Source organism: Lonchura striata, chromosome 1 (assembly GCF_050655825.1).
Source record: "Lonchura striata isolate lonStrDom1 chromosome 1, ASM5065582v1, whole genome shotgun sequence".
Classification (NCBI taxonomy): domain Eukaryota; kingdom Metazoa; phylum Chordata; class Aves; order Passeriformes; family Estrildidae; genus Lonchura; species Lonchura striata.
In genome coordinates this window covers 72,994,485-73,003,007 of record NC_140703.1, presented here as the reverse complement: position 1 = coordinate 73,003,007, position 8,523 = coordinate 72,994,485, and the positions used below count along the sequence as shown (strand labels likewise).

At 37.8% G+C, this 8,523-nt stretch overlaps 1 protein-coding gene across 1 annotated transcript in view; it reads right to left on the bottom strand.

Annotated features, from left to right (window-relative positions):
• The window catches only part of MICU2 (mitochondrial calcium uptake 2), a 134,133-nt gene that overhangs the window by 116,813 nt on the left and 8,797 nt on the right, over positions 1–8,523 (bottom strand). The gene's annotated exons all lie outside the window — the stretch shown is intronic.

Below are 8,523 nucleotides of genomic sequence, written 5' to 3'. Positions count from 1 at the left end.
GCCATCCCTTCCCTTATATTATCCACTGTGCAGTATTTCTAGTTATTTGCATCCACAATTATAAATAATATTATGCAGCACTCAAAGTAGGAAGATCTTCTAAGAAGGCAGGAGAGGTGAAAGGCAGATCAGTTAAGAAGCTTAATTTATTAGAGTGCATCTTTGAATAAGGATTAATTGCTATCAACACAGCAGAAAAACAAGTTATTTTTAAAATAGATTTTGATCACTAAGCTTTTAAAAAGTGAATATAAATACTCATGCTGGAAATGCAGGTAATTTTATATTTTCAAGGCATGGCACCTCAACAAAGTGTAGGTCACAGTTACCTCGGGTATAATGATATCCTTATGTAATCTCAACCCAGCTTGACATAAGATATTTATCTGAAAGTCTTGTTACAAAAGAACTTTTCAAAAACAATGAAAAGTAGTCATAGCTGTTAGCATGAAAAGCCAAAATTAAAACCTATAGCATTATAAATATTTAGATTTTGTTAGTTTGGAGGATATAAACTCCCATTGTGGACACCTTTAGGGTGTGAGTTTTACTGTGTTGCTTAATTACTTGTTAAAATATACAGGTGCCTCGGATAATGCCTTTTTCCTTCTGTTCTTCCTCTTTGTGTTCAGAAAAATGCATCATATAGTTTTTCCTCTAGTATCACTGTAAAGTAGCAAACAGCTTTTAGTATCAGAGTAAGTTGGTAACATGACAGAAAGGTTAAGAGGCAATCCCACCACCACTTTATTTTGCAACTAAACCCAATAGCACTTATAAGACATTTATTAAAAAGCTGTCTTCTTAAGATGATTTGCTTACAACCAGAAACTGAGACCAGAGACAAGATCCAACACCCCGTTCAAAGCAACAGCAAGATGAAAAATAATGCCTGCATGGGAGATTCAAATGGAGCTCTTCATCCATGTCCACGTGTTTGGATGACAAACACTGCCCTGAACTAAAAAAGTGACTACCAACAAGTTGCACTGGTACTGAAATTACCTCCACAGAGTGCCTGGCCCCTGGCAGAGTGGACCATGGGGAAGATGAATTATACAGGGGGTTCAGCACACTGAGGGATTGCTCTTAATGCCATGGAATGTGCCTCAGCAGAATGCCGGTGTCCAGCACCACTGGCTGGAATCCAAGCAGATCCATTACCTTCCCTTTATACAACAGCTTACCACATGCCTCTCTGACACCAGCGATACGCCTTTCCTCCTCCTCTTTATTTTTACTTTAGTATCTTTAAAACAACTGAGATGCATACTTTAGGCTATACCATTAAGGAGGATTTTAAGTCCAGTTTAGCACTTGGTAAATTATTGTGCTATCTTCCCAGTGCTAATCTAATACTGTTTTAAAAATAGCAAATTAAACTAACAATACAAGTCATACAGATGCTTACATGAGTTACACTGAATTACCTGTACTCTGAATATCAAGCTATCTGCATACGAATCCTCTAAATGACCCCAAAACCCATTCTTTTTGACTCAAAAATAGTTATTTTGACTGTCTCAGGAAAAAATAATCCTTCTCAAGAAGTTCTTAGTAAACAGAAGACAGAGAAAAGATAATGATACATTTCCTTTCAAAACTGATTTGCTTTTTCTTCAGTTGTGTTTATTTGCTGCACCCAGTTGTACCCAAATCTGGTTGAGAAATAGTCTACCTTCGAAATTCTGTACCTCTCTTTTTCTCTAGTCCCCAAACAATCATATTTCCATCCCAGACTAGCAGTACCACAAGAACCTAAATATTTTTACTTAGAAAAAAAAAAAGACAACTCTCCAGAAAGTGCCTTTTTTTTTTTTTTTTTTTAATTGAACCAGTGGATACAGTAAGTTGGTTGATAACATGCTTATCTGATCTGAAAGATGCAGACTGAATTTTGTGTTTTGCTGTATCCATATCATGGATTTGAGACAAAATAGATAATATTCCAACTTTCAGACTTTCCTTATTCTGAAAAATTACTTCTCCTCTTGATTCCTGTTGTATGCAGTAGAAATCTTCCTAATAGTGTCAAAACAACCGTATTCCTACTTTGCAGACTACAACCATCTGTTTTGTTTTCAATGGGAAAAAAACTAACTGGAAAAAAAACTCCTGTCCATTCTGCAGCAAACTTACTACTACAGAAGAGTTTGAGGTTTTCTGTACAGAAATGCAGGTGCCCAGGACTCACTAGCACAGTTATTATGCTGAGGTGCAGCCTTGTTGCTTTTAACAAGGCCACTAAAACTCCATGCGAAGCCTGGCATTACGAACACAGCTGTTCATTCCTATGCTAATAAGGAGAAGAATTAGGAAAAAAACAAATTGCAACACTACACTCCCATACCACCACAAAAAGGAAAGGAAAGGAAAAGGAAAAGAAAGGAAAGGGGAAAGGGGAAAGGGGAAAGGGGAAAGGGGAAAGGGGAAAGCGGAAAGCGGAAAGGGGAAAGGGGAAAGGGGAAAGGGGAAAGGGGAAAGGGGAAAGGGGAAAGGGGAAAGGGGAAAGGGGAAAGGGGAAAGGGGAAAGGGGAAAGGGGAAAGGGGAAAGGGGAAAGGAAAGGAAAGGAAAGGAAAGGAAAGGAAAGGAAAGGAAAGGAAAGGAAAGGAAAGGAAAGGAAAGGAAAGGAAAGGAAAGGAAAGGAAAGGAAAGGAAAAAGAAAAGGGGAGCTTTTATTCCAAGAGAAAAATTCTCAATTCATAGATTCATAGCTCAGGTATCATAAGCTTATATATGTTTTGCTGCAGTACATGAGAACCCCATTATTAGCAATTATTTCAATATACAGGACACTACAAAACCAACTGACATAAAGACAATCTAAGTTTATATAGCTAAACTATTTCCATGTAACAAAAATTCCCTCTCACTTTTTTTTTTTTTTTTTTAAACTTAAGATCTTCTCAAGCTGCTTCAGCATGGGAAGTGATCCTCTCCCCCTTTCTCTCTGAAGGTCACAAGCCCTCAACAAATCAAGAAAATAAGTCACATGGAACAAACCCATACTATTAGGAAAGGAGCAGGATATTAAAAGGATAGCCAGCTAGAAATTCTACAAGATTACAGCAGTTGTCAATTTTTACAGACTTTCTTCCATTACCACAGACTTGTTTTTCACAATTAAGAAGTGCACCTTGGCACTTCAGTGAAATTTCTCCCCTTGTGATGTAACAAGTGCCACCAAAGAACTCATCAAAGCTCTTCCTACACTTGACTCTAAAGTCTAAATGCTGAAGTAAAGTCTATTTATACAACAATACTTCAATTTAGTTTAATCATGAATACCACCAAAGCATTTGATACCAATAGAATATTAAAAGGCATCATTAAAAACAGCCCTGTGAAGAAGAACTTGAGGTATGGTTGATGAAAAACTCAACATGAGCTGTCAATGTGCATTTGCATCCCAAGAAGCCAACTGCATCCTGCATCCAAAGCAGCATGGCCAAAAGGATGAGGGAGGGGAGTGTGCCCCTCTGCTCTGCTCTGGCGAGTCCAGCACAGTAATGGTGCTCCCAACATAAGAAGGACATGGAACTGATGGAAAGTCCAGAGGAGGCCATGTAGTTGATAGGAGACTGGAGTACCTGACCTATGAAGACAGTCTGAGAAAGCTGGGGCTGTTGAGCCTGCGGAAGAAGGTTGTGTGGAGACCTCATAGAAACCTTCTGGTGTCTGAAGGGGGCCTACAGGGAAGCTGGACAGAGATTCCTTCTCAGGAACAGCAGTGATAGGACAAGGAATAATGGGCACAGACTTAGACGAAATTTAGGCTGGATATTAGGAAGAAATTCTTTACTGTGAGGGTAGTGAGATACTGGAATTGGTTGCCCAGAGAAGTTATGGATGCCCCATTCCTGGTAGTCTTCAAGGCCAGGCTGGATAAGGCCTTGAACAACCTAGTCTAGCAGGAGGTGTTCCTGCCCATGGCATGGATATCTATTTTATGAATAACAAAAATTATTCAACAGATGCATAGGCATGCTATGCATAGTGTTGCTATGTTACCTTCAAATTCTTATGGAAACTATTAATGGTCTCTGCTCTTTGCAAATTATGGCCTGAAGGACCAACACCCTATCCACAATAAAAAGTGCATAATTTATTGTCTCATGGTTATGTCAACATAACCTTATCCCCATCAGAAACTCATCATCTGTCTATTCAAAGTTTACCAACAGAAAAAGACACATTCTACTGCTTGGTGTGGTGGTCAAAAGCTTGTGCAATCTTCCCAGTTACAGAAGCTGCTCAAATAAAGGATGTTGGGTCCACCATCTTTCTTTTGCCAAACACTCACAGGGACACTCAATGGGCCAGAAACACCCCAGGAGCATGCAGTGAAGGGAAACTTACTGATCTCCAGGTCTGACACAGCAGGATAATAGCTTTGCTGTGACTTCCAGAATGGCAAGGAACACCGTATGCATGAAGTTTTACACACTTTGAAGAACTGCAAGCAACTTCTAAATCCACTTACAGTGGTCTAGTCAGATCAGCTGGGCACTTCCAATGGCCAGAACTGGATGTGTGCAACATGAATTCATCGAGGTGATACGCAGCCATACACGCGCACACACACACACAGACACAGCTGAACTGTATGGAAGGGTCTCATTCCATCCTATTAATACAACATCGAGAATTTAATCCCCATGCAGCCTGGCCCAGAGCCACTGTGTCTGCTTTCCATTACTTATCACCTTCTAACTCTGCATTCAAAGCTGAGCCCAGAACAGCCTTTGCTTCAGCAATGGAAGTAGTCTTGCCTCCTGCTGCCAGAGCAGTTCCTCAATGGAGTCTGCTACTCCTGGAAGTTATGGAGGGAGAGTGACCTAACCCACAGGCTACAGGGGATGAAGAAGGAATAAAGATGCTCCATTACTTCCACACTACAGTCTCACAAATCCTACCCACAAAGGACTCAGACTTGTGATGACTCCTGAGATAATCACTCCTTGTTTGCTGTCAGTACCAGTACTCTTCAATACTAGAAGTGGTACCTCTTACCAGAGAGAATAAGTGTACCCTGCAAGGAAAAATCCATCTGTACTAGAACAACATATAATCCTTTAAAAGTTTTACACCAAGGAATCTGGCTACAATTCCATGATTTCTGACAATGCATCTTGATTGCACTGCTGTCATTACAAGAAGAAGTACTGTTGAGGGTCTCAGTACTGGAGATTATAAAGTGAGGCACCCATGAAAAACACTCAGTAAACAAATGGTATATTATCAGTGCAAGTGCATTATTTTTGACAGGACTGTTAATAGAAACAATAGAGTATTTATTGCTACACAAAGTCTGTCCAATTAACACATCCAACACCTCTGGTGCACCTAAATATTTAGACTTTTCTTTATTTTTTCATTTCTGAGGCTGAAGAGGAATAAGAATACAAATCTTAAAATTAAAGAACAATGCAACCCCATTTGGTAATGTGATATTGCCAATTTTCCAAATTTAACCGTAGTTGGGAAAAAAGTATGTCAGCAATTTCCCAATGTAGTTTTTATGAAGATTGAGTAGGAACATTACATACAATTGGTATATTCAGAAAAAATACTGTGTTTTAGGAATAGTAATTTTATACCCTTTACACTGTCTACCAGTCATGATGGTTCTTCAGCTAAATTAAAATTTTAAGTTTTAATGGATTTTTTTCAAAACCAGAAATGGAAGACTTTCTTTAGTTTTTGCCATTTTTGTTTTCCATGTGGGGTCCTTCCCAGAGGTCACAGCCTAAATGCTGCTACTTATGACTTTTTAGATCTTTAGTACTCATATTCAAGAAATTTCCTGACAAGAGCTCAAAAAGTCAAGCATAATTTTCTTTACAGAAGTGCTAACTACAGTTCTATGTGAAAAAATTAACATTTGGGTTTTTTCCCAGAAGGAGAAATACTGCAAAAGTAACACACACATACAATAACAACCAAGTTATAAAAACAAACTCCAGCTCTGATATAATACAGAAGTTGATTTAATTGGAACGATAATTTACAACACATTTTAACTGTATATGACAAAATAGAGCATTTTTCACTATTATAAATTAATCCCAACATATTTTAAGATTCTGTTGAGAAGTTTCCATATGGGAATGTCTGACTACATCCAGGTGAAATAAAGAGTTCACAGAGCTCAAAAAATTTGCACTTAAGTAAAGAAAAAATAGCAGCATGAACTGCAGATAGTCTGTTGGAAGGTTAGAAGAAGGTAATAGAAGACAAAACAAGTCACAAAGCAGAAAAAGCATCTACACATTGTACTGTCTGTATTCTAACCTACAAGTTTTCTCCTCTTTATTCTTCTGAGTCTCTTCCCCAAGAGAGAGGGAATGATAGGCTCTGAGATGCATAGTTGCCAACTGGGGTTAAACCGTGACAACAAAAAGTAGAAAAGCTTCTCTTAAGTGGAAATGGATCTCATGAACATCTAAGAACCACAGCACCAAGCCTTTATGAGTTCAAGAAGTGTTTGGATGGTACTTTGAGGCACATGGTGTGACTCTTGGGCATCATCCTGTGCAGGGCCAGGAGTTGAATTTGATGATCCTTCAGGGTCCCTTTCAACTGAGCTTATTATGCAACTGTAATGTGAACAACTAAGTCAAGCATCAGTTCTCCTCATTTATTCTATATTGAACAGTACAGATTTAATATTAATGCCTGACATTAGATAAAATAATCTAAATTGATCTGGGAAATGCTGGTTTTAAATTGATTGTTGTGTATTGTGCTTTTCATCTTTTGGAGATGACAATGTTTATTCCTGCTGTTTCCCATCTTCAGCAGAAGCCTGTAATTGTTTGCTTATTCGTAAAGACAGCAGTGATACTACTGTATTCCCTGATGCCTAAGACCACCAAGTGTATTTTTCAGTAAAAAAGGTGCCAGATGTTTTATCTATCAGCTTTACTGCATTTCCAAGTAAGAACTATAACCCAAGGGAAAGTCATTAGAGTGTAATGAGCAAGGGAAAACATTTCATTGTGACAATCCCAAGCTACTGAGACCACTGTCTCTATGCATTTAAACAATATAAGGCTATAAAGTAAAGAGCATTTTCTTAGTCTCCATGCTAAGTATAATTTTGATTTTGCATTGCCATTAAAAACACCAAATTACTAGACAAGTCCACAGTTGCTTCAAAAACAAGCCTAGAGAGGACTTGTACAGAAGCTGTACTGTATTTCCAAACCAATTATTCTGTCAGCTATGCTATTAAGGTTTGGTATCTTCTAATTTTCAAAGTTTTATAAAAGGAGAAGCAGATTGTCAGATAATACGGTCAATACATAACCATTAAGACTTTTCTCTACTGAAAAAGGAAGTTCATTTTGGCAAATTTGTGAGATCGTAAAATAGAATTACAAAGTCCATTTCACCACAGTGAGCCATACAACACGACAGAACTTAGCACTTTTCTCCTTTGCAAGATCCCACATCATCAAGCCCATGCAGTAAAGTTCAAAGCCCAGCCTGATCTGGCAGCACACAGACCTCTCTGCCTTTTACAGGGTCACCAGAAGAAGGTTTTGGTAAAACTTCAGGCAGACTTCATCCTTTAAATTCTAAGCATATCTAGCCATTTAGACTAGAAACTTTCAAAATAAATCCCATAATTTCTCCATTAGCACATTCTTATTTTTTTTTATTATTGTAGTCACATAGTCTGTATTTTAAGTATACTTTATACATATGCATACACATCCTTACTAATATATATAAAGTATAAATTTACATTATAGATAAGTATAAATTTACATTATAGATATGTACATAGCTTTATATGCAGCTCAGTATATGTTGTTTTAATATTACAGCATTATTTCTTAATAGATTATTGTAATATGTCAGTATTGCCAATAAAAGGCATTATCAAAGAAAATGCCTACTTAAAAAAAAAGAAAGACCTAAAAATGTATTTGAAAATACCAATTTTCCTCACTTCATACAACTTTTCCATCTGTGCTGGAGTTTGTGCAGTTTTTGGAGGCAGAGGAAGGAGTTTCTCTGATGATTTGGCAAAGGAGCAGGGAAAGTATCAGTACCTATAATATTTATTAGCTACATCTGCTATAAATGCTTTTCATAGACTACACGAGGGCAAGAAAGTCACTCTTGAAATTTCTCCTATCCTGAAGGGGACACAAACCTTGAGGAACTAACTGAAATGACATCTGGTGTTTGACAGGACTCCTTTCTCTTGTCTTTTAGTATGTGTAATAAAATGCTTGGTGAGTAGCAGCAAGGAGCTATAGCCTACTACACATGTTCCGAATGAGCATTTCACATAGTTCCATCTGTCATTTATCTTTGATGATTATTTAAACTGGATTCTGAGTTATTTGTTCTTTCTGGCTGGATTATGTTTCCAAAATGCTGAGCCACTTACTTGCCAGGAATAACCATATTCAGTCAGCCACAATGTTACACAAAAGTCTACAAGTAAGTTCAATACAGAGCTCTCATGCTAACCCAGCAAATGCATTTGGAAAATAGTACAAAAC